The following is a 27933-nucleotide window of genomic DNA, read 5'->3' as shown; positions in this document are numbered from 1 at the left end:
TGTTTGGAGTGGGTAGTGTTCATAAAGTCGCCAAAGACCTAAAGAAAATCTATTCCTGAAGATGCATAAACTGTGCTGTCGGCAGGAGCGCGAGCTCATCAAAGTGACAGAAGGCATAAACATTGTTGTCCAGCAAGTTCATGAGTGATAAGAGTATAAATACAGGCTTATAAGAATGACACGTTATAAAATAATAAACAACCAATAAGCCACGTGTAATGTGTAATACTTTGGAATACTAATAATGTATCAAGTTTCTTAACTCGTATTTATAAATAACAAATATTTATTTAAAGTACACGCTGTCAAAGTGCTCTATATCATTGTTACTTCGGTTCCATACACTCCCGCATGAATCAGATAGGACCTACCATGCGAAATGCGTCATAAACTATAGTCAAGTCATTCATAAAGCCATGTGCGTACCATTATTCATCCGACAACCCACGAGTTGACCACAGTTGCGCAGCGGGCCATTCCTGGTGCGGTTCTAATTTTTGATGCTTATCCCTAGTTACTGTCCTCCTACACTGTAGAATTACCAGCGACCCCTTGGTAAATTGTTCAGCAGTGACTCATTATTCCATTGAAGACTGCAGGGGATATTCCGGTACGGGAGTGAGTTCATTGAAGACGTACTATAGCGCGCATACAGTGGTTTTGAGGACCTCCACCCAGATCAACATAAGCCCCATGAAGTCATTGCGTGTGCTTTGGAAAACATACAAAGTAGAATTACGTCTGACGTTGGCTCTCTGAGTGGTATGTAATTGTTTTCTTAAAACCTCTATGTCCCCCATTGAAGTTTTAAGTGGGTGGAAACTTGATACAGTGGTGTCATACACTTATTAATAGATTTTTTTTTTAAAGGCCACGAGACTCTTCCCTCCAGAATGCGAGGGAAAGGGGGGACAGTCGAGAAACGTTGCTCTGAATTTGAAACACAAAGGGGTGATGGTAAACCAGAGCTCAGTGTCTGTGGAGCCGCATCATCTGAGAAGGGGACAGATATGTGGCGAAAGACAGGGCAGGGCACATGCGTAATCACCAATGATTCAATTTGAAAAAGCTGGGCAGAAATGCAATCCTCCAGCCACTGATTACATCTGGGTCAGCCTCATGTGCCAGGAGATCACATCTGACCAGGAAACAGTCATCCAGGATGATCAAGGATGGAAGAGTCAGACATGAATATATGCATTCACTACTTACTGTATTTAAGTCACTCTGGATGTGTAAGATGCTTCTGGAAGATACTGAAGTCATAGTAAGACTGTGGGAAGGTACCAACATAGACATGCACAAGTTGTACGCAAAATGTGAATGTTGGGGTCTTTGTTCCAATGAGCTTTCAGGTCACACATTTTCTATAAAGAATGTTATTCTTCTGAAAAAGGTTCTGATAAACCTTTTGTAATCAAGTCCTCGCCCTAGGTCGTCCTGACCAAGAACGGCTCATAGTGATGATCAGTTCCTTGCTGTTAATTCATACCACTCAATGAATAACATGAAAGGTGATGTCATTTTGTTGTTTCTCACTGGCAATGACCTCACCATCGAACTTCAGCTGCTGTTGGAACTTTATGAGGATGTTGTCAGGTTGTCACTGGGAAACACCAGGAATGTTGAAAAGAAACAGGAGGCTGGACAAGCATTTTGTTCCCCTGCTTCAAAGGGAGGCCTCTCCAAACATATGTCATGGCAGCAAATCAGTGTAATGATGTTTGTCATGAATATTTATCACTATATTTTCCCTGTGTCTCCTGGATATATGATGTAATGGTGTAGGATAGTAAATAATGACAACACACTCGTAATGACCATTATTTCACATTTTTATTAAATTACTGACATTTTGGGCCAGAAATCTGGTTCTGATCGAGTGGTTTGGTATGCAAACAAGTTGTGTGATCACAAACTGTGGAAAAGATGGAAGGTATACATACAGTATACTTAAGGGTGATGCACACTTCCTTCCCAATCCAGAAATGATCATCAAATCAGAAAAAATCTAACAACATTCATGAAAGAGGACTACAGCTGTGACATAACACATGTACATATCTACTCGTATAAAAGTCATTTCCTCCTTTGTCAGTCACCCACACTGTGGGACTTTACTTCAAAGCAAGGCAGAGACAGTCCTTGACAAAGGCATAGGCAAAGAAAAAACCTGTACGATAGCAATAAAACAATAAGTATGATAAAACAAAGGCAATGTCAAGGTCATTTTCCTTTCGGAGAGAAAACCCAAGAGGAGAAGAGTGTAGGATCTCTGTCTGTAGCCCCTGAGCAAGATGATGAGTTAGCTGTGCAGAGTCTGTTCTTCTTCCATGGTGTCTGTTCTGTGTGAGCGAGGCGAGATGACACTTTCATGGCCCGCTTCTTCCCCGGTGATGAGTGTGTGTGTCCACACTCTCCTGTTGTGCGTCTGCATCGCTCTTATATTTGGCCCACATGCTTACATTTCTCATCTGCAAAGCTCTCACTGCGCCTGGGGGAGTGGGTTATGACTAGTACATACTAACAATAAGGCAAGCGTGGTTCTATGATCATAAAGCTTCATCTTTGTACAATGTATGATTGTACACATTTTGTGATTTCTTTAGATTCCGTAGAGTTCATAACATGATTGAGCTAGCAATTCCTCAACCATGCTTTACACAACAAATAGCACATACCTCAAGGGGGAACTATACAAAATAACACTTTGTACATACAAATGTATCCAGTTACGTCATTCCTTTTTTTAACAGTCACATGAACTGTAAAAGCATGTAAAGTCCCCTTGGCAAGGAAGAGGGTGATGGGTGCAGGTCCCCTGACAGCGTCCCTTGTAGCCATGTCTGCTCTGGGACAAGTTTGCTGTAGGAGGCATTCATGCTGATTCTCTGCGCAGCTCCGTGATAAGCTGCTCAAGCTCTTTGACATCATCACTCAGGTCGCCATGGATCTCGCCAGTTGCGACATCTGCGTGCAGTGGCTGAGGAGAAACGGTTTAAAAGAAATACAATTACTACATTTGGTTAGAAGTTATCGCAAAAAAACAATGCGAGGTCAGTGATGTAGTAATGACTGGATGTGAGCAGTCCGATACATCTGTGTGATGTGGTGGGATGCTGGCATGAAAGCCAAGTGTTTTGTAGTGTACCTTCGCTTTGGTGGCGAGATGAATGGAGAACAACATCTGCAATGACTCCTGGGGGTTACTCTTCTTCTTACTACAGCCGAGGGTCACTGTGAACACATACATGTGAGAAATAGAAACCAAAAGATACCTATTAGCACGTTAATATTTGTGATTAAAAGACAGAGCACTAAAATGTATTAAAATGAGTGATTGCTAGAGGGAGAGACAACCAACCATCATGCATGGGGTACCATGGAGGGGTCAGGAGGGGAGAGATCAGGGGTTTCTGGTTCAGGGTCCAGGGGCCATGGCCCTGCCTGCCCTAGTGAGACACTGTGGCACCATGGACCTATGCATGACTAACAGGTCCCATATAGACACAGGACTGTGGGTTATACTGCACATGTGCGGAGAAGTTGAGGAGAGGAGTCATTTCTCCTGGGACTGGTTAATGAGGGCTCCACCTCCCGCAGGGTGATTTCTCAGGCCTGCAGTCAGTGACTCCGTTCAGTGGGTCTCATCTCGTTACGCCGAAAGACACTTCGCCGTTCACCCCCGCCGTGACAGGCCTGGCAGCTCACAAATAAATCATTAGACCAGGACCTTTTTCCACAATGCCTGTTTAAATCACTCCCGTGATCACTGTCCGAGATAACGTGATCAAAATTTTCTCTGTACCGCCTCTACTTACTTTTTTCAGAGGACATCACAGTGAATATTCATTCAGCGGAATGAAACACCATTCATTTCCTTTGTAGAATTGTACCAATTTCGACAAACACCTTATCTATGGTAGCTATGATCCACACAAACTGATGAATAAAGCCCAGGAGAACCTGTTATTCTGTGCCGCTTTGAAAAACATACCAACACAAAGCCATGTTCCTGAGCCCAGTGAGGATATTGATAGGCTATTTCCCCATCGCCGCAGTCTTTTGTCCTGGTGTTTACCCAACACCTTTTATCTTCTTCTTGTACACGAGGAAAGGGAAAACAAGCGGCGGTCTCTTCTACTCTATCTGAGCTACACCTTTTCCCTGTATGGTCTTCTTCAGCCGCGACAGGTCAAAACAGCATGATTTATGGATGAGGACCTCTTCTGCTCTACCCTCCTCCTCGATCTCATCACTTTATTTTTTCGCATCCCTCTCAGATCTGTGGATGAAGTGTCCAGGCCCATCAGAGGTTACAAAGCTGAGTTGAGTGAGGAGGTTATGGTAGAGGGGGCACTCTACCACAACCTGTATCTCTTTATAAAGCTTTGTGCTTTTCTGAAGGACACAGGGGCAGCATATTGGAGGGTTTTGGGATTCACACCAGAACCTGTGTGTGTGTGTAATGGTGTGTGTGAGGAATGAAGTATGTGTGGGGTGTAAAGTACGTGTGTGTGAGGGACAAGGTGTGTGACCTGAGTGAAGATGAGCCTTAGCGACAGCATCAACCCCAGAGATGTGTTGGAGAATGCACATTGCTATTCCTCCCGTGTTGCCCCGGTGCCCTGACTCCCTCTGATGTTTAATTCAAAACAGCATCCGGCTGTAATGAAAAACCTGGGGATTTTTTAGATTAACAACTTTATTGAAGTTCTTCTATAGGACACTCTCCTCCATCCTTCCTGCTGTCTCCATCGCCCAACCCCCTTGCCTCCACACTAACTCACAGAGTAATTGTTTGGATGGCGATTGCGTTTCGCAGAGGGCAGTGGGGTAAGACGGATTTGTTCGTCTTCTTTTTACTCTTCTCGTTGCTGCCATCGATCATATCTCCTCCCCGCGCGGCCTGACGCAAAGACCTGCAGGAGACTTGACATTAAGCATGACGAGTGTTCCGTGTGTGTGTCGAAGAAACGTGTGTTGGGGGGATGAGGTGTGTGTATGTATAGGGGCAGGGAGTGCGACACTCACCGTTGGCCAGATCTATGGCTCTCTTTATAACCTCCTTGAAGGTCCCAGACTTTTTCTCCCAGCCTCTGGCCTGCACCTCACAGCGATGGGCCTTGGACAGGAAATGCAATGCCTGCCAAGCAAACAGACACACACAAGAAAATGCATTAAAACAATTATCCCTCCAACACATAGAATGCTGTGGCCACCTATTTTTTTCTTTCTTCTTTTAATCAAATATTGTCACATACCATAAAGCCTGACCAAGCTGCTGGCGACATCAAGCCATCTGGATTATAATGAATACAAAGTAAACACATTTAATGAATAAAACAATGAACAGAAGCCATCGCTGTGGCATGACTGGCCTATGGAAGGGGGGAAATGGCAGTGGAAAGATGAACGGAATGACAAATAACATGCCAGTGCTAAGGGTCACAACTCACACTAAGGATATGATCAGGGTGGGAAATAACATTTTTGGTCCACCAGCCACTGTGGCAGGTAGAGTTAAAAAATCTAAATCAACCAGCCACTCAGATTTTTTACCAGCCAAAATATTTTTGGTGGCATTATTATAATTATTATACTTTTTTTAATGATAAAAAAAAAAACGATGAGCACACTTTCGATTTTTCTAAAACAAGAAATGTATTACTAGTAAGAAGTAAATGGGGTTTATTGCTTAATTTCATTACATTTTGTGACCTGCGTCTTTTAACCAAAGTTAAAATACATAATTAAGATACAATAGTAAAAACAGATAAACAGTTCTACACTGAACATCAAGAATCAACAACGTGCTTACCATGCCACAAAAGGCTGATAATATGGCTTATTTATTATAATAACTCAGGACTAACAGTGCCTAAAATTAACACCCACCACCTGCCAAATGCGGGTAGATTTTGGCATTAAATTTCAGTCAAGGGGAAGGTTTACTATTTTTTAAATTAGTCCAGGGGAGGGTAATGTAATTTGTAATTGATGAAACTTTAATATTTCTCAGTGTTTTAGAATTTGTTGCTTATTAGGCCACACAGTACACCTTCAGAAAGTATTCATACCCTCAACTTATTCCACATTTTCTTGTTACAGCCTGAATTGAAAATGGATTAAATAGCTTTCCCCCCCCCTTCTCACCCATCAACACGCAATACCCCATAAACGACAAAGTGAAAACATGTTTTTAGAAATGTATTGAAAATGAAATACAGAAATATATCATTGATATAAGTATTCAAAACCCTGAGTCAATACATGTTAGAATCACCGTTGGCAACGATTACAGCTGTGAGTCTTTCTGGGTAAGTCTCTAAGAGCTTTGCACACCTGGATGGTATAATATTTGCCCATTATTCTTTAAAGAATTCTTCATGCTCTGTCAAGTTGGTTGTTGATCATTTCTATACAGCCATTTTCAAGACTTGCCATAGATTTTCAAGATGATTTAAGTCAAAACTGTAACTAGGCTACTCGGGAACATTCAATGTCCTTGTGTTTTAGGTTATTGTCCTGTTGAAAGTTGAATTATTATCCCAGTGTCTGGTGGAAAGCAGACAACCAGGTTGTCCTCTAGGATTTTGCTCAGTTTCTTTTAATCCTAAAAAACCCCTCACTAGTCCTTCCCGATGACAAGCATACCCATAACGTAATGCAGCCAACAACATGCTTAAAAATATGAAGAGCGGTACTCAGTAATGTGTTGGATTTGTCCCAAACATAACGCTTTGTATTGAAGGCAAAGTTAATTTCTTTGCAACATTTTTTTGCAGTTATACTTTAGTGCCTTATTGCAAACAAGATGCATGTGTTGGATGTTTTACAATTCTGTACAGGCGTCCTTTTCACTCTGCTATTTAGCTTAGTATTGTGGAGTAACGACACTGTTGTTGATCCATCCTCAGTATTCTCCTATCACGGCCATTAACCTCTAACTGTTTTGAAGTCACCATTGGCCTCATGGTGAAATCCCTGAGAGGTTTACGTCCTCTCCGGCAACTGAGTTAGGAAGGACACCTGTATCTTTGTGACTGGGTGTATTGACACACCATAGGAAGTGTAATTAATAACTTCATTCAAAGGGACATTCAATGTTATTGAAAAATATATTTTTTACCCTTCTACCAATAGATGCCCTTCTTTGCGAGGAATTTGAACATCTCATTGGTCTTTGAATATAAATTTGAAATTTGCTGGTCGACTAAGGGAACTTAATGATAATTGTCTTCATTTTAATTAGACTTTAACAACAAGAGGGCTTTGTGTTGGATCCTATTTCTTCCTATTTAAGAAATAAAAAGGTAGGCCTATATGTTTGACAGATGAAATTAGGCTATAGGCTGCTATATCCATAGATTTGTCAGTCAATTCCTCCACTCACCATGAACTCTTTAAATAACAGGCCTCCACTGACACGGAGATAGGCTAAGTTAAAACCAAGACACGAATTGAGGGTTTATGCCACCTTTAATTAAAGAAAATGGCAAAAAAGCACAGCAAGCTAGCTTAAGATTAAGAAAATAAAACGGAACCGATTATATAAAGCATCCCAGACCAAAGCGCTGTTATTGATGCTTTATGTTACAAACAAGCTGTAAAATACCCGGGAAAGACATTATGGGGATACTGTTGAGACAACGATGAAAAATAGACTTTGGGGAAAGAGAGATACCTAGGTCAGTTGTACAAATGCCTTCAACAGAAATGTGTCTTCTGCATTTAACCCAACCCCTCTGAATCAGAGAGGTGCGGGAGGCTACCTTAAATCGACATCCACGTCTTTGGCGCCCGGGGAACAGTGGGTTAACTGCCTTGCTCAGGGGCAGAACAACAGATTTTTACCTTGTCAGCTCTGGGATTCGATCCAGCAACCTTTCGGTTACTGTCCCAACACACTAGCCACTAGGCTACCTGCCGCCCCAGCTTGGGAAGTAATCGAATTCTGTTACGATCAATTGATTAAGCTGTACAATAGAAGATGTTTAAATCTAGACAGCTTTTAGGGAAACACTTGTGACCTTCTCTCGTTGGGTTAAGCCACGGAAGAAGAGTAGCTAGCAGTTAAAGCTTACATTTTTCTGCATCGGTAGGCCAACTCTGTCTGGGGTGGAAAGGTATGCCTAACTTTTCTAAGTACCATGCTCTGATGATGTCTCAGATGTAATTATTTGAGAACAAGACACAAGGATTTGGCATTGGAGAAATATGATAAGATGAACACATACACCTCTCTCTGTGTCCATTCTGAGCCGGTACACTTCGGTAATTTGTGCGGTGTTAAAAAAGATTCTGCTAATATGTAAAATGGCGAAGAATTGCATGAAATTTGTATTAAAAGGCTATTTTCTTTCCTGACCTGTAAATACAACGACAGATGCATGCAATGCTTTTACTATTAAGTAGATCTTTCCACCCCTACTCTTGTCCGCGGTGGTCTGCGAACCCACAACCTTCTGGCCCGCAGCCCTGTGCTCAATAAAAATTCCTGCATTGCCATGTAACGCTTACAAGATGAAGAACAGTTTCTAAAACTGCATATCTAAGCCTGTCCAATAAGGGAGGGTAAACGGGAGACATATTCTCTGCTACCCACTTGTTTAAATTATTATTCTTGGTATGGGAAGGGTCTTTTTTTTTTTTTCAAGAGTTCAGAGAGGGTTTAGGTAAAATATATTTTGCTTAAGGGAGGACCATCCATTTTCATTTCAGAGGTCTGTACTATAAATAACGTTCACTCCCTAAGAAGGTCCAATTCACCAGCCACGTTGGCAGGTGGTCACACTCAGGGCTATACAGTGTGAGCATTTTATAAAAATAGTCAAGTATGGGCACAAGTGCAAGTTGTGATTTATAGCTAAATAAATGCTGCAGTAGCTGTTTTCAAAGTATTTCTGCCCTTTTGTTTAATTTTTGGTAATGCACAAAGAAATCTGAATCCTAACGTTAATTTATCCCACCTTCCGCAGCCATAATGCTTGTCTGGGGTGGCTGTGAGGACTGAGGGATGTGCTGAAAGATTCATTTTTAGAAGCAATGAGCACAGGTATAAATGTTGGTCTAATTAATTCTAAAGTCTACTAGTCTTGGCTAGTTACACTGTTTTGCTCACAAGCTAGGTTGCTTTTCAATGTGTGAGTTTGCTTCCACTGCTAGCAAAAAGAGACATCTTCGGTCTTTACTAGTGAGATTCTCACAGGCACACATGACAACTGGAGTGGCACTGTTACCAGGGTAAGGGGGCAGCATTTTTTATTTTGTATTTATTTGACTCAGATCACAGAATATTAAATTAAATAGAGGATTATACAACATTACTTCTTACCAGTAATACATTTCTTGTTTTCGTAACATTACGAAGCATGCTCATGCGTTTTCTTGTGTTTCTTTTAGTAATAAAAATAATTGGAGTGGCTGGTAGATTTTTTTATCCACCTACCAGAGAATGGTATACAAAAAAGTTAATTTTAGGCCCTGCCCTATGCTGACACGATGTGCTCCTAAGTAGAAATGTAGAAGCACACAAATACATCTAAGAGAACAATTAAAGTATAAGTATTGTAATGACAAGAAACAGCAAAAAGTGAATGCTCAATCAAGCACAATCCTTACTGCGGTAACTTGGGAAGTCTCAGACTGCAATGTCTTCCTAGCAGCAGACAGTTTCAGCAAACTTAAACTAACATAGAAAAACAACCTAGTGTGTGAACAAAACACTACAACTGGCCAATAAACACGAGGACAAAGTCACACTTTAATAGCTTTTTTCTCTCAATTTGACCAACTTCTACATGTGGCCTTTGTATGAAGGAAAGAAAACCTCATCAGCCCACTGAGTCGGACAAATAGGAGCCATCTATCACCGTGTGGCTAAGTGCAACACCATTAGTTACCAATGCCTATCAGTTACTAATGAGCCTATGAATAGCTTATTAACAGGCGCAAAGTCCATTACAATAATTACTTTCCCCCGTCTCCTCAGAGCACATACAGTAAGTATATTTCATGTGTGGTGTTTGCACAGCTAAATGTCAAGGGATGTTAGGGGAATGTTAAGGGGGCCTACTAACTCGTCACCAGGCCTGGTGCTCTGTCCGTCTCCATACAGCAGGGCGTAGTGACGCCAGATCTCAGCGTCGGTGCTATGGCGGGACATGCGCGACCCAGGAGCTCCTGGATCTTGGCCCGCAGGGACGAGGCCTGGTCGCCATGGTTATCCATCATGTCCTCCACCACCGCCTGCACCAGGATCTCTTGAATCTGGAACACAGAGAACAGGGACGAGTGGGAATGTGAAAATGGAGCGCTACTTTGGTTTGAAGTGAGAGAGGAGTCAGAAAGGGTGGAGTGACTACTTTTGTCTAAATCGAAGAGAAAGTGGTGGGTGGTTTGGTGTGTGAACCTGACCACACTGGCTTGAATTACATATGTCCTCTCTCAAACATAGGCCAGTTGGGTTTCCTCAATGTCTCGTGGCTGCGTCATCCTCTGTTTCTAGTTTGGTGACTGCCATCTGAGCAGGAGAGTATTTCACACCGACGCTTTCCGCACTTGGTTTCAATTTCACGTCACACCCACTCAAATGCAATACGATAGGGACTGAGACTGGAATATCAACACCGCACAGGATTTGTCTGGCTTGTTTTCCATTGTCTCAATGGAAATGTATGCATAGTCACGATCATCATGCAGTACAATTAAAAAGTGACAGGGCAGAGCAATGCCAGATTTGAAAATATGACCTCACCCTCTTTTACATATTTTAATTAAATACTTTCCCATATGAATAATAAAATGATTTCATCATCAGCACACTGAAAACAAATAATTAAGTTAGAAAGCAACACACACAGGCATGTAATAGTCATAGCTATCCTGAACAAAAATATAAAATATAAATGCAATATGGAACAATTTCAAAGATGTTACTGAGTTACAGGTCATATATATATATATATTTTTTTAAATCAGTCAATTGAAATAAATAGATTAGGCCCTAATCTATGAATTTCACATGACTGGCAGGAGTGCAACCATTGGTGGGCCAGGCCCACCCATGACCTCTTGTCTAAAGTCTAAAGAAGGCCAGCATCCCGGAGTAGACTCATCACTGTTGACATTGAGACTGGTGTTTTGCAGGTACTATTTAATGAAGCTGCCAGTTGAGGACTTGTGAGGGGTCTGTTTCTCAAACTAGACACTAATGTACTTCTTGCTCAGTTGTGCACCTGGGCCTCCCACTCCCCTTTCTATTATAGTTAAAGCCAGTTTGTGCTGTTCTGGGAAGGGAGTAGTACACAGCGTTGTACGGGATCTTCAGTTACTTGGCAATTCCTTGCATGTAATAGCCTTAATTTCTCAGAACAATTATAGACTGACGAGTTTCGGAAGAAAGTTCTTTGTTTCTGGCCATATTGACCCTGTAATCGAACCCACAAATGCTGATGCTCCAGACACTCAACTAGTCAAAAGGCAGCCAGTTTTATTGCTTCTTTAATGAGAACAACAGTTTAAAGCTTTCCTAACATAATTGCAAAAGGGTTTTCTAATGATCAATTAAAATGATGAACTTGGATTAGCTTACACAACGTGCCATTGGAACACAGGAGTGATGATTGCTGATAATGGGCCTCTGTACGCCTATGTAGATAATCCATATAAAAAAAAATCTGCCGTTTCCAGCTACAATAGTCAATTACAACATTAACCATGTCTACACTTTGAAGGTAGGCCTTGAAATACATCCCAGGGTACACCTCCAATTGACTCAAATTATGTCAATTAGCCTATCAGAAGCTTCTAAAGCCATGACATAATTTTCTGGAACTTTCCAAGTTGTTTAAAGGCACAGTCAACTTAGTGTATGAAAACTTCCGACCCACTGGAATTGTGATACAATTAATTATAAGTGAAATAATCTGTCTGGAAACAATTATTGGAAAAATGACTTGTCATGCACGAAGTAGATGTCCTCTCCGACTTGCCAAAACTATAGTTTGTTAACAAGAAATTTGTGGAGTGGATGAAAAACGAGTTTTAATGACTCCAACCTAAGTGTTTGTAAACTTCCGACTTCAACTGTATATACACACACACACACACACACACACACACACACACACACACACACACACCCAGTCAAAAGTTTGGACACACCTACTCCTTCCAGCGTTTTTCTTTATTTTTTTTAACCATTTTCTAGTGGTTTAATAGTGAACACATCAAAACTATGGAATCATGTAGTAACCCAAACACAGACATACAGGTAACTGACAAAATAATAGAAACACTTGAGTAAATAAGGGATACAAGGTATATTGAAAGCAGCAATTAACACCCCATCATGCTTAGGGTCATGCATAAAAATTATGCGCAGGCCATTTTTTTCGCTACCATGGCTATGCCTCGATAGGATGACAATTCCCCCATCCACAGAGCACGAGTGGTCACTGAATGGTTTGACGAGCATGAAAATTATGTAAACCATATGCCATTGTCGTCTTGGTCACCAGATCTCATCCCAATTGAACACTTATGGGAGATTCTGGAGCGGCACCTGAGACCCCCCACTTGTAGAATCTATGCCAAGGTGCATTGAAGCTGTTCTGGCTCGTGGTGGCCCAAAACCCTATTAAGACACTTTACATTGGTGTTTCCTTTATTTTGGCAGTTACCTATTTGTGTTCCATAAGCAACGAGCGGGTGAGACAGTAGAGGATGATCTCACTCAAAATAAGAGACCTCAAACAGACCTCAAAACGTCTGTCCATGTGCTCCACTAAAAGTCAGGAAGTGCAGCAGCATTCTGGGCCTCATTCTGTCTGTACAGGGGAATGTTATTTATGAAGCCCTCATGCACTGCATTGAATACCAACACTCCAGTCTGAGCACGCTCAGTAGAGGTAGGGGAAAGGCACGAGAGACCTCAAATGGATGAAAGGTGGGGAGATATCTCCCCTGTGTTTGTGTAGTATGTATGTGTCTCATCATGCATATCTGGGCAGTGTGTGTGGGTATTTGTGGTCTGGAATGGAGGGGTTTGTGAAAGGGGGGATACCTAGTCAGTTGTACAACTGAATGCCTTCAACTGAAAAGTGTCTTCCGCATTTAACCTTTCCCCTCTGAATCAGAGAGGTGCGGGGGCTGCCTTAATCGACATCCACGTCTTCGGCGCACGGGGAACAGTGGGTTAGCTGCCTTGCTCAGGGGCAGAACATTTTATTTGACCTTGTCAGCTCAGGGATTCGATCCGGCAACCTTTCGGTTACTGGCCCAACGCTCTAACCACTAGGCTACCTTTGTGTGTGGGTAGTATGTGGGGTTAAACTGCAAGTTGTGTGCGTCTCCCTATGTATTGGTGTGAGTGTGTGTGGGTGTTCCCATGCTAGACTTTGAGAGTGTGTGCATGTCTCCCACACGCGTGCCTGTGCAAGTGGTTTCCCAGAAGTCAGCTAGGTCTGCTCCCTTTGAAGTTGTGGAACTAACAGAAAGCCAGCTAGTGAACAGCTTGAAACTTGGGTGCTTGCCGAGCTAAGGATTTTTATTTTTTTTAACTGTATCCCACTTTTGATTGTTCACAGTAACATTTCAGCCAAACATGACACCTCTAGCCTACTGTACATATCCATACAACCACTCACAGGGAGGGATTTCACCTTCAGTGACTGAATCAACAGAGCCAATGCATTTCTTGTAGTATGGTTGTGTGTTTGAAAATCTCTTCCCAAACTGCACGTCTAAAGAGGCCGTTTAAAGACTCCACCCCAGAGAGTCTTGACACCAAGTGATCAAATGACCCAGCTTTTAGTTAAATGGGCTGTCAGTTCAGCTGCACGCAGATGGCTAGGCGGGCAACACTGCCTCTGCTAATGCGCCTATATTATTGTTTTGTCTCCAGTTGACTGTGGCCTGCCCGCCGGTGGAGAAGGAAGACAATCTGTAAGGAAGTGGATCTAATAGCTTCAAGTGGTGTGAACTTCAACAGGCAGGAGGGAGTGGAAAGGCCCCCTTCACACTAAACCAGAGGGTTGGATCTGGTCCAAACCAGACTACTCTCTTCACTACCACCCTAATCATACAACTGATAGTCAAGCCACCCAGACACCTACACAATACATACAAAAGTATGTGGAATCCAGGATTCTCTCCCCCTTTCACTACAGCTCACTACCTATTGGCATTCCACGGGAGTTCTGATTTTTAAAACGTTTTATTCCCCTTCTCAACACTCACGTGTAACAAATGACTCGTCTTCAGCGTCTCTTGGGTGCTCCAAGTTTTCACAGTGTAAGTCCAAGCTGTATCACATCCGGTCGTGATTGGGAGTCTCAACTAGCCCAGCATTGTCCGGGATTGGCCGTCATTGTAAATAAGATTTTGTTTGCCTGGTTAAATAAGGATCAAATGTAAAAATAAATTCAAAATAACCTCTCCCCCACCTCTGTGTTTAAAATGTAAACTTTCAATATATGAGCAGGTCCTCAGATGCTGGAACAAATGTAATTCTGTATACCATAATGGCAAATATCTCCCTACACCCCTCTCCTGACCCTCAGATAGGGTGCCAGTGTATACAGTGGCAAGAAAAAGTATGTGAACCTTTTGGAACTACCTGGATTTTCGCATAAATTGGTCAGAAAATTTGATCTGATCTTCATCTAAGTCACAACAATAGACAAACACAGACTGCGTAAACTAATAACAAAAGCAATTATGTTTTCATGTCTTTATTGAACACACTGTGTAAACATTCACAGTGCAGGGTGGGAAAAGTATGTGAACCCTGGATTCAATAACTGGTTGACCCTCGTTTGGCAGCAATAACCTCAACCAAATGTTTTCTGTAGTTGCGGATCAGAACTGCACAACGGTCAGAAGGAATTTTGGACCATTCTTTTTTACAAAACGGTTTCAGTTCAGCAATATTATTGGGATGTCTGTTGTGAACTGCCCTCGAGGTCAAGCCACAGCATCTCAATCGGGTTGAGGTCAGGACTCTGACTGGGCCACTCCAGAAGGTGTATTTTCTTCTGTTGAAGACATTCTGTTGTTGATTTACTTCTGTGTTTTGGGTTGTTGTCCTGGTGCATCACCTAACTTCTGTTGAGCTTCAATTGCCGGACAGATAGCCTTACATTCTTCTGAAAAATGTCTTGGGAAATCATTGTTCCGTCGATGATAGCAAGCTGTCCAGACCCTGATGCAGCAAAGCAGCCCCACACCGTAATGCTCCCTCCACCATACTTTACAGTTGGGATGAGGTTTTGATGTTGGTGTGCTGTACCTTTTTTCCTCCACACACAGTGTTGTGTGTTACTTCCAAACAACTCAACTGTAGTTTCATCGGTCTACAGAATATTTTGCCAGTAGCACTGTGGAACATCCAGGTGCACTTTTGCAAACTTCAGACTTGCAGCAATGTTTTTTTTGGACAGCAGTGGCTTCTTCCATGGTGACCTCCCATTAACACCATTCTTGTTTAGTGTTTTACTTATCGTAGACTCGTCAACAGAGATGTTGGCATGTTTCAGAGACTTCTCTAAGTCTTTAGCTGACACTCTATGATTCTTCTTAACCTCATTGAGCATTCTGCGCTGTGCTCTTGCTATCATCTTCGCAGGACGGCCACACCTAGGGAGAGTAGCAACAGTGCTGAACTTTCTCCATTTATAGACAATTTGTCTTACCGTGGACTGATGAACATGAAGGCTTTTAGAGATACTTTTGTAACCCTTTCCAGCTTTATGCAAGTCAACAATTCTTAATCTTAGGTCTTCTGAGATCTCTTTTGTTCGAGGCATGGTTCACATCAGGCAATGCTTCTTGTGAATAGTTTTTTATTGGGCAAGGCAGCTCTAATCAACATCTCCAATCTCGTCTCATTGATTGGACTCCAGGTTAGCTGACTCCTGACTCCAATTATCTTTTGGAGAAGTTATTAGCCTAGGGGTTCACATACTTTTCCCAACCTACACTGTGAAAGTTTAAATGATGTATTCAATATAGACAAGAAAAATACAATAATTGGTGTGTTATTAGTTTAAGCACACTATGTTTGTCTAGTGTGACTTAAATGAAGATCAGATCAAATTTGATGACCAATTTATGCAGAAATCTAGGTAATTCCAGAGTTCACATACTTACCACTGTGTGTCTGTGGGCCAGAGGGAGAAAAAAGTATATCAGTGTGTATGTGAGATAATGCAGTGAGAGGCAGGGTACAATAAATATGTCACAGTAGAAAGCTGTGAAAGGCATGCTAACACCCATAAACAGGGTTTCCCTCTGTCTACTGGCTCTGAGAAGGGGTTGGTCTGACTTATCAGTTAGCTGCCATACTGGCACAGTCGTTGATGGGAGTCTGTGTGTTGGAGGGAAATCAAGGGGGGCGGTGCTGGGTAAATTAGTGTTAATGTTGATTGACAGCTCTCTTCTGCCACTGGGACACCTCAGCGTCTGAAGCTAATTTTTGCCTGGAAGGTCTCAGACAGGATTCATCCGAGTGTCGATTTCAATGAAAATGTGTAACAAATGAAATCCCTAAATGGGACGGTTTATGATGGTTTCGCTATGTGGTCAATTCAGAAAAAAGTGAGGGAAAATTAAATGGGGGAAATTGAATGGATCGCTCTCCCAGATTCGTTCTGTATCCTGTTATAGCGTGAAATTAAGAGGAAAAGTAATATCCTCCCACGGGGAATGAGCGAGATGGGAAAACGCAGTCAAGGTTTGATGTACGCGGAGTAACGAGAGCACAGTAAAGTGAGATTTGATCCATTTTGAATTAGACTTCCTAGATTTAGAACAAGGGAAAGAAAAAAACGTTAATTATTTTCTCTGTCTTAAAGGAATGCGTGAGTGTGTGTTCATAGACGGCTGATTTAACTTAACCCATCATTTCTCACTAGGACCCTGTGGAAAATACAGAGCGTATGTGACAGAGGTCCTCGTAAGTCACTCAAGCAACTCTAGAGTTGATTATCCTCTGCATTCCATAGAAGAGGAATGCATCATTGCCATGGCTCGAAAGCGCAACCATTTTGGTCGCATATGCTCCTAAATATTTTGCTGTGCAACGTGACATTTTATTTTGGGAGCAACGGGAAGAAAAAATAAATAAATAATCACACAGATAATTGTGGTAATGATTAGGCCTCGCTGTACCCGAGTGCCCAAGAGAAAATAGTCTCTCTCGAAAACTCCTCGGACTAGCCCATTATTCAAGCCATTATTGGAGGGACAGCACAGCGCATGAGCAGAGAGAGGAGTTTGCAGACCACGATGGGACCACTGGGCACCGGGGCTGTGGTGCTAAAATGTCCCACCTCTCAAAATGTAGGCCTACTGCTGATAAAGTTAACAACGCACTGGCTATTTTATCTAGCTAGCTACCGTAATGAATAGGTAGATGCAGTTATGTCGATTACAGAAACGGTGCAGAGCTGTTGTACACGGAAATGCGCCATTCTCCTGTTTAGCTAGACGCCGCTTGTAATAGACTTGTGCGCACTCGTCTCCACATTTTCAGCGCCATAGCCAACTTTCAATTACTGCTACGGTCATTTCAATAAATCTATAAGTAGCACTAAGTGGTTCAAATGAGGTATCCTACATTTGGTTGGCTGTCATGTTCCAGTAAATTAATTTGATACATTTTTCAACTGTGCTTATTACACAAGATTAAAGCCACCAATTTAGTGCATGCATGCATTGCATGATCAATGTTGCGAATGTGAAGCGCAAATCGTAGGCCAATCACATGAGCATCCACAAGACATTTATTTTTATTTCAGATGCCTATATTAATGAATAGGCAGGTCCATCTTAATTCTGGTATTAGGCAATGTGCTATCGATTTCATAAAAAATAAACATCCGTTGTTCCTGGTTATTTCAATGACCTCTGGTATAGAAATATGCTGCAGTTGCTTGCCTGTTTGCCCTACTGACGTCAAAGTCCATTGTTTCAGAATGTCAAACGTCCAAATGTACTTTACAAACCTTTAGTTTAAAATGAATACCGTTTCTTTATTAGGGATCAAATGTAATGAATCTCAATAGGTAGTGCATTTACACAATGTAGAAACCTAATATTCCACCAATGACTTTCTCTCAATGACAGATATCAACATTGTAGCTTTTATAATAAACAAGCGTCTTTACAGTGCTACAGATTCGTTTTTAGGGCACAACATGTGCTTCACAAGTAGCTAGAATTCATAAAGGCCCAATACATGCTATATACCAATCAATTTCAAAATATTACTATCTTCTGGTGCTCCAAATGTTATGTTGTGCTCCTAGCTTTAAGTTGGGAGCACGAGTGCTACCAATGCATTTAATAAACTGCCCTGGTCATGGTCCATAGGGAGTACAGTTGTAAAATACTCTCTCCCACTCAGACATACAGTCCAGTATACACGAAAAACAGTCACAGGAAGCAAACAAAATGGAAGAAAATAAACAAAATATGAGGTCAGAACAAGTGAAGGAGGGGAAAGGAAAAGACATTGGTGACAAACAAGCACTTCCAAGAATAGATTTAATGAAGTGGGTTAGGAGGTACGACGTTAACTGTCGCCTCTCTTCAAACAATTCAAAATACAATTCAATGACACGAGTCAGGCATGCCTAAAAATAGGGTGCCGAATATAGCCTACGCTACAAATACGAGTGCTTTTAAACGAAACAGTGCTGAGTTGAGGAAGGGAGGAGGGGCATGGCATGGGGGGGTAGAAGAGATGGGTGGGGACTTTACAATGGCAGCAACTCAAATAGCCCCACCAAACTATGCACATTGTGTGAGTGGAGAGGGGCTAGGGTATCAGACAACCACAGTAAGCACTCATAAACCGGATGGGAACACATTTTAATTTGATGCTCAAAAGCCAAATAAGCTGGGGCCTTAGGAACTGACCCATCCTCCTTACGCAACCCAGAGAGTAAAGGGCAGAAGGAAAAATAAAGAGAATGAAGACTGTGGGAAAACAGTTAAAGAATGTGAATCTAGATCCCAATTACTGGGACATATCCTTCTCAACAGCGGGTGGCTGGTTGTGACCTTTTCAACTTGTGTGCTTTTACATCTCCGACCCTAATTTATGAGGCACTAGCATCTTGCCAAGCATAAATGAATCCATTGAGCGAAAGAAGAGTAAAAGAGGGAGAGCGGGCAGGAAAGGAAAGTAAAATAACACTTTTTGAGCAAACCCCTACTGACTTTGCCAAGCTAATTAGGAAAGGCAATGAAACAGCTCCAAACATGGCTGTGAATGTTAAGTGGCACGACAGTGGAGGTGCAAGACGAAGCCAGGGCTGGGTATTATGACTGTGCACCCAGGAGCACCCAGCCCCAACCTCCAGACATCTAAAGATCTGTTTGTTATTTAGAGCGTTCACATTCAGACCGAAACATCTTTAAAGTGAATTGCTCTGAAGGCAGACCATATGTAGTCCGGGACAGAGGACTTATACTGCCGTTCTGCTCAGTGGCGATGTTAGGACTTGTTTATTCGAAGTCGCCGGGTAAAGTTTCTATTTAGTATGCGTCGGTGGATTTCTAATTAGCGAGCGATGATTCACTGATTGTATATGTACATTTTTGAAAATGAAACCAAATGAAAGTCCCTGATAAGCCTAGCAGGCAGGGTACAACTATTGGCGTGGACATTTTGCAGGGACATCTTCAGAGAATGTGAGCAGGGTCCTACGGATCACATTTCAATATCGACACCTGACATTCCATTAGACATCGTGGGGATAAGAGCCTCAGCAAAATAAGAGACTGGTGTTCAAGTGGTGTGTTGTCATGGAGGTCTAGAAGGTTCAGGTCTCTGAATGATCGGGCTCCCTGACCCAAGTGATTTCAGTATTAAAGAGGTGGTAGCAGGTGGCGTGGCTTTTCTCAAACAGATTACAACCTCCCTCATATTTTTCATTCCCCTGGGTTCATTCTCTGGGTGGCCCTGGGTTTTGTGATGGAGCTAAGAGGCGGCGAGAGGAGGTTGAGTGCACCCTTCTGTGCCCTGGTAAATTATGAAGGCTGAATCCCAAATGACATGGCTGAGACTTCTCCGTCGCTCCTCCTCCTCCGGAAGACCTGCGCAGCGACTGTTAAACACGCATTATTAGAGGGGCAGCACGGTAAAACAAGCAGATGAGGTGTATGGTGAAATCAGAGTAAAAATAACAATGATATATATATATCTATCTATCTTTATATATATAGGGAGTAGAAAATAACATGGCTATACAAAGGGAATACCAGTACAGAGTTGATGTGCAGGGGTACAAGGTAATTGAGGTAGCTATGTAGGTAGGGGTAAAGTGACTAGCAGCAGTGTATGTAGTGTGAAATTGTGTGTGTGCATGTTGTGTGTGTTGGCGTATGTAGTGTGTGTGTGTGTGTTTATTGGGGCGTGTGTATAAGTATGTGTGAGTGTGTGGGTAGAGTCCAGTGTGTGTGCATAGTCAGCGCAAGAGAGTTAGTACAAAAAAGGTCAACGTGAGCAGCCGTGGTTGCCATTTTATGAGCTATTTATCAGTCTTGTTTAGAAGTCTTATGGCTTGGGGGTAAACGCAGTTCAGGGTCCTGTTGCTTCCAGACTTGGAGCATTGGTACGGCTTGCTGTGCGGTAGCAGAGAGAACAGTTTGTGGCTTGGTGGCTGGAGTCTTGGTGGCTGGATACATTTTTTGGGCCTTCCTCTGACACCGCCTGGTATAGAGGTCCTGGATGATGTACTGGGCCGTAATGCACTACCCTCTGTAGTGCCTTGAGCTCGGATGCCAAGCAGTTCTCAAACACAGTGGTGATGCAGCCAGTCAAGACGCTCTCCATGGTGCAGCTGTAGAGCATCTGATGGCCCATGCCAGCTCTTCAGCCTCCTGAGGGGGAAGAGGCGTTGTCATGACCTCTTCACGACTGTGTTGGTATGTTTGGGCCATGATAGATCCTTAGTGATATGGACACCAAAGAACTTGAAGCTCTCGACCCGCTCCACTACAGCCTCGATGTGAATGGGGGCGTGGCTCAGCCCTCCAATTCCTGTAGTCCAGGATCAGCGCCTTTGTCTCACTGTTGTCGAAGGAGAAGTTGCTGTCCTGGCACCACACTGCCAGGCCTCTGACCTTCTCCCTATAGGCTGTCTCATCGTTGATCAGGCCTACCACCATTGTGTCATCGGCAATCTTAATGTGTGCGCAGCCACACAGTCATGGGTGAACGGGGAGTACAGGAGGGGACTAAGCACGCACCTCAGAGGCCCCCGTCAGGAAGTCCAGGATCCAGTTGCAGAGGGAGGTGTTCAGTTCCAGGGACCTTAGCTTAGTGATGAGCTCCAAGGGCACTATGGTGTTGAATGTTGAACTGCAGTCAATGAACAGCATTCTCACGTAGGTGTGGATTTGTTGGGCGGTATGCGAATTTGAGAGGGTCCAGGGTGTCTGGGACGATGGTGTTGATGTGAGCCATGACCAGCCTTTCAAAGAATTTCATGGCTACAGATGTGAGTGTTACGGAGCGATAGCCATTTAGACAAGTAATCTTTCTTGGGCACAGGAACTATGTGGTCTGGGAAAGGTGGAAAATGTCAGTGAAGACACTTGCCAGCTGGTCAGCGCATGCTCTGGGTATGCATCCTGGTAATCCATCTGTCCCTGCGGTCTTGTGAATGTTAACCTGTTTAAAGGTTTTACTAACATCGGCTACGGAGAGCGCGATCACACGTGTCTGGAACAGTTGGTGCTCTCACGCATGGGTCAGTGTCGCTTGCCTCGAAGCAAGCATAGAAGGCATTCAGCTCGTCTGGTAGGCTTGTGTCACTGGGCAGCTTGTGGCTGGGTTTCCCTCAGTAATCTGTGATATTTTGCAAGCCCTGCCACATACAACGCGCGCCAAAGCCGGCGCAGTAGGATTTGATCTTAGTCCTATATTGATGCATTGCCTGCTTGATGGGTTGTCGGAGAGCGTAGCGCAGGGGTGTCAAACTCATTCTATGGAGGGGCTAGTGTCTTTGGGTTTTGTTTAAGACCTAGACAACCAGGTGAGGGAAGTACTTTACTAATCTGTGATCTTAATTCATCAATCAAATATAAGTGAGGAGAGAAAACCTGCAGACACTTGGCCCTCCGTGGAATGAGTTTGAGAAGTGGCATAGCAGGATTGCAGCGACTGGGTTAGTGTCCCGCTCCTTGAAAGAGGCAGATCTAGCCTTTACCTCAGTGTGGATGTTGCCTGTAATCCATGGCCTCTGGTAGGGATATGTATGTACGGTAACTGTGGGGGCAACGTCTTCGATGCATTTATTAATGAAGCAGGTGACTGATGTGGCAAACTCTTTTCTCAATGTCATTGGATGAATCCCAAAACATATTCGAGTCTGCTCTAGCAAAACAGTCCTGTAGCTTAGCACCTGCTTCACCAGACCACTTCCAAATTGAGTGGGTCACTGGTACTTCCTGTTTTTTTTTGCTCGTAAGCAGGAATCAGAAGGATAGTGTTATGGTCAGATTTGCCAAATGGAGGACGAGGGAGAGCTTTGTATGTGTCTCTGTATGTGCAGTAAAGGTGACCCCTCTAGTTGCACAGGTGAGACGTTGGTAGAAATGAGGTAAAACGGATTTCAGTTTTCCTGCATTAAAATCACCGGACACTAGGAGCGCTGCCTCTGGATGAATATTATCTTGTTGGCTTATGGCCCTATAGAGCTTGGTTTGTGGTGGTAAATAGACAGCTACAAAAAATGGTAAATAGTATGGTCTACAGTTGATATTCTAAGGTGATCAGAACCTCGAGACTTCCTTAATATTCGAAATCGTGCCACCAGCTGTTGTTAACAAAGAGACATACATCCCCGCCCTTGAGTTTATGAGATATTGCCGGTCTGTCCTGCAATGCATAGAAAAACCAGCTAGATTTATATTAACCAGGTCCTCGTCCAGCCACGACTCCTTGAATAATAGGATATTACTGTGCCATTATAGGCAAGCTCCTGGTGGCATATTGGGTCCAGCATGTTCAAATTCTAGGTTGCTTTACACGTACCGCCCCCTGACACCGATCTAAGATCCATTTAGCATTTCCTCCTAAATGGTTTAGGCTGTGATTTCAGGATAACTGATCCTAGATCTGTGCCCGTGGGCACTATCGTTACCTGTACATCCTTGAATTTGTCCCTCAGGTCCATGAGGCGGTTGTAGGCCTTGATGGCCTCGGCAAACTCTCCATGCCGGTGCAGACAGCGATGAAGTGCTCCCAGGTCTGCCAGTGTTCGTAGTTACACTTCAGAGCATCCTGCAGGTTGTGGAACGCCTTGGTCCTGACAGACAGTGGGACAGACAGGGCCTGGAATTAGTGGTGTCAAGTGAAGTGTTTTTACATGGCTGGTGCTCATGATATTTTTCAGGAGCAGCTTACAAAGTCTTATGTAATTAATATTAAGTTGAGATGCACACAGACTTTGGAGTAAATCATGCATTACTGTCAATGGGATATACGTACCAATTTGAGTTACTCAAAGGGATAGTGCAAGATTCTGGCAAACAAGCCCCTTCTCTACTTACCCAGAGTCAGATGAGCTCATGGATACCATTATGTTTATGAACATTTTGAAGGAAGTTGAAGGTAGTTTCATGAGCCAATGCTAACCAGCGTTAGCGCAATGACTGGAAGTCTACCGGTAAGATAGTTAGCACTGGCTCACGAAACTACTTTCAATATAATTATCAAAATCTCGCACTATTCCTTTAAGTTTGGATTCGGTCCTACCCGAATCCAAACCTACAGTTCAGTAATTAGTCACGATTTCAGGTGAGGTGCCAGTATCTCTGTAACTTCAGCAGATGTCCAGAGGTGGAGCATAGCCAAGCATGACTGACATGGCTGCCTGCCCTCTGTGTCTGACACCTCAGTGAGACGCAGGCTACATAGTTAGCGCCGGGCTGTCACAACCGCCCTGATTCTATCCCTCTGATCCACCTGCACTCACACACACACCACAGGCTCCAGCCTCTTCAACAGAGAAGGCTTCGACTGAATTAGCCCAAGCGCTAACCAGGTAGAAGTCTCCACACTTTTTAATTTCAGGCCTGAAAGCACAGACCTGATTTGAACAGGGGCTGAGGGGGGAAAGTTTCCCAAGAAAGAAACAGTGGCGAGTCCTGCTTCCCAAACAGAGAGTCCTGCCAGCAAGAGCTTGTGGTTTTCAGGGGAAATAAACGAACCTGCCCATCTTGCAGGGGTGAGAATGTTCTAATTGACTTAAGCCTAACAAATCTGTCTGATGCCCTCGTCAGGGTCAGCAGGGGTGTACCTAGGTCCTGTGGTAAAATCAGGAGGGCGCTACGATGTTATCTTTCCCATTACTACTGCCCGGTGAGTTTCAGGAAGTAATTGAAAAGCATTGAAGTCAGTTACGAGACCAAACTAATGACCAGAGAAGTTGGAGTGGGGTGAGAAAAAAAACAACCTTGTAAACATCAATCTGTTTCACTAGTGTGTAAATCAGTGCTATCTGTGGGGTTATGCAGGCTGGCGATGTTGTGTTTGATAAGTGTTGTAATGTCCTTCCACAGACAACATCTCGTCTCAACCCCCACTCTTTGATACCCCTCTCCAGCCAAAAATCAATACGGTCAGGTTGAATGGAGGCCTGCTGGCTGACGATTCCCTCTCGCTGTCTCTGTGAGAGTGACATGTCTTTGATCAGTACGGGTAGCGGCCTGGGAAACTCAGGGATATCAGGGCTGATCACATCAACGTTTGAGTCCTCTGTCTTTGTTCTAGCCTTGTGTCAACCCGGCACCTTCAGGGTGGATGGATGGGCGGGTGAGTGAGTGACCGAGTGAGTATCAGTGAGAGCCACCAAGACCAGTTGGCTCAATAGTATAATTCCGCACCCTAAAGCACACCTCCAGTCCAGTCAATTGTTTGTGAGCTGGGGAGAGGAGGCTCTCGAATAGACTGAGGGACCCTAAATTCAAAACCAGGAGACATTCGAACATTGAGCCAGTCACTCGTTGATGGGTGTATGACTGAATTCTACATCTTCCAGAGTCCTAATTCTGTTCAATCATTGACAGGTTAATGGCTCAGGGGGTGCGACTGTACAGTACTCACTTCTGTCTCAGGCGGATGTAGGCCGTGGAGAGGTTGTTCCACGCCTCTGCGTTCTAAAGGAGGAAAAAGAGAGGGAGGGAGAAAAACAGTTTACACACAAGTAAGCACAGGGTTGTTTAGATACCGTGGCAGAAGACTAACTCCCTCAGAGCAGAAATCGGTTCTGCCGAGTGCTCTAGGAGTACATTCCCTCCCGATGCATTGGGCACACAGGTGCCGTATGGGTCATTAAGTTGGATTGGAAAGACTGCTGGAGGACAAGAGTGTTATAACTGGGGCTACGGTAAGGGCGTGTTCTCAGTTTGTCTGAGTGTGTTTGTGTGTGGGAATGTGTGCGCATTTGTGAGAGTAATGGAAAAAGAGAGTGGGGGGAGGGGGTAGAGGGAGTGACAAAATGAGAGAGGAATGGTATTTTAATGGTCCCACTGTGCATTCATGTGATCGACTCTGTCTTTCTATACAGTGCCATCAGAAAGTATTCACACCCCTTCACTTCTTCCACATTTTGTTGTATTACAGCCTGAATTTAAAACGGATTAAATGGCGATTTTTTAAAATTATCAATGGCCTACACACAATACCCCATAATGTCAGTGGAATTATATTTTTTCGAAATGTTTACAAATGAATAAAAAATGAAAAGCTGAAACGTATTGAGTCAATAAGTATTCAACCCGTTTGTTATGGCAAGCCTAAATAAGTTCAGGAGGAAAAATATGATTAACAAGTCACATAATAAGTTGCATGGACTCACTCGGTGTGCAATTATAGTGTTTAACATGGTTTTTTAACGACGACATCATCTCTGTACCCCACACATACAATTAACTGTAAAGTCAACCAGTCAAGAATTTCAAACACAGATTCAACAACAAAGACCAGGGAGATTTTACAATGCTTCACAAAGGGCACCTATTGGTAGTTGGTGAAAAAAGAAGAAGAAAACAGACATGGAACATCCATTTGAGCATTGTCAAGTTGTTAATTACACGTTAGATGGTGTCTCAATACACCCAGTAACTACAAGGATACAGGCGTCCTTCCTAACTCAGTTGCCGGAGAGGAAGGAAACCGCTCAGGGATTTCACCATGAGGCCAATAGTGACTTTAAAACAGTTACAGAGTTTAATGGCTGTGATGGGACAAAACTGAGGATGTATCAACAACATTGTAGTTACTCCACAATACTAACCTAATTGACAGAGGGAAAAGAAGGAATGATACACAGAATAAAAATATTACAAAACAATGCATCCAGTTTGCAGCAAGGCACTAAAGTAATACTGCAAAAACTGTGGTAAAGCAAGTAACTTTTTGTCCTGAATACAAAGTGTTATGTTTGTGGCAAATCCAATACAACATATTACTGAGTACCACTCTCCATATTTTCAAGCATAGTGGGAAGTTTTTCAGGATGAAAAAGAAATGGAATGGAGCTAAGCAAAGGCAAAATGCTAGAGGAAGACCTGGTTCAGTCTGCTTTCCACCAGATACTGGGAGAATAATTCATCTTTCAGCAGGAAAATACAAGGTCAAATCTACATAGGAATTGTTTACCAAGACAGTGAATGTTCCTGAAAGGCAGAGTTAACGTTTTGACTTAAATCTACCTGACAATCTATGGCAAGACCTGAAATGGCTGTCTAGCAATGATCAACAACTGATTTGACAGAGCTTGAAGAATTAAAAAAATAATAAAATGGGCAAATGTTGTAGACTCCAGGTGTGGAAAGCTCTTAGAGACTTACCCAGAAAGACTCACAGCTGTAATCACTGCCAAAGGGGCTCCTACAAAGTGTTGAGTCATTGGTGTGAATACATATGTAAATGAGATATTTCTGCAGTTCATTTGCCAACATTTCTAAAAACATGTTTTCACTGTCATTATGGGGCAGTGTGTGTGGAGGAAAAAAATATATTTAATCCATTTTTAATTCAGGCTGTAACAACAAAATGTGGAATAAGTCAAGGGATATGAATACTTTCTTGTACGTGGTGATGTACGTGGTGATGTAAGGCCTGACATTGGGAGGAAGGCGTTGTAGTAATATAGTATGTACTTACATCTGGCTCCAGTCCCACATACACACGTCTGTAAGGCCCTGGCAGCTCCCTCATAGCCCTCCAGAGCAAAGTAGGCACAGCCCAGGGTGAACCACACCCCAAGCTGTAGAAACAAGACAAACACAGTGAGCAGTGTTTAGGAATCATAAACTGTTAAATGTTGAGTGCAATATCATTTTATAGATTTCTCTATTCCAGGTGAGAATCCCGTATTATCTTAGTGCTAAATGCTAACTTTCCCCGTTGATCCACTGTAAAAACGTGCTGAGCCTACCACACTTTCTCAAGAGTCCTGCGTTCAAAACTTCCCCACCACGCTCACTGGCAGGGTCCACACAGGAGAGGTGTGGGGGGGGAGCAAACGCCATGTTGGCTCATGTTGCATCCCTCCTGGGCATGTATGTTTGCTTTGGAGGAAAGCCCACCTGTCATGGGGGGAGTGGCAGGTCCCGCTCTGCAACTAACGGGCAGGACCCATCTATGCAAATCAGCTGTGGTGTCAGTCCCCCGGACTCTTTCCCTCTTCCCTGTCTATTTCCCTTTTTTTCCCTCTCGCTCTCTCACCCTCGTTTCCCCCCCCAGCTCTGATATCTGAGCCGCACTCGAGTGTCTTTCCCCTCTCACCACAACATCTTATTGCTCATATCAAAGGGAGGTGGGAGACTGGCATGTACAGTATATTCCCCTATATTCTGTTTATCTTCATTCTCCAAAGAATAGCCAGAGTGATCGGTTACAAGGGC

The 27933-nt window shown here is 43.2% G+C and overlaps 1 pseudogene; it reads right to left on the bottom strand.

Moving 5' to 3' along the window:
• Positions 1 to 1817: 1817 nt before the first annotated feature.
• LOC112260770 overlaps positions 1818 to 27933 on the bottom strand; it is a 144108-nt pseudogene continuing 117992 nt past the window's right edge.

This window comes from Oncorhynchus tshawytscha, linkage group LG01 (genome assembly GCF_018296145.1).
Source record: "Oncorhynchus tshawytscha isolate Ot180627B linkage group LG01, Otsh_v2.0, whole genome shotgun sequence".
Classification (NCBI taxonomy): domain Eukaryota; kingdom Metazoa; phylum Chordata; class Actinopteri; order Salmoniformes; family Salmonidae; genus Oncorhynchus; species Oncorhynchus tshawytscha.
The sequence above is the reverse complement of the archived record's forward strand: the minus strand, read 5'-3'. Positions and strand labels throughout refer to the sequence as shown.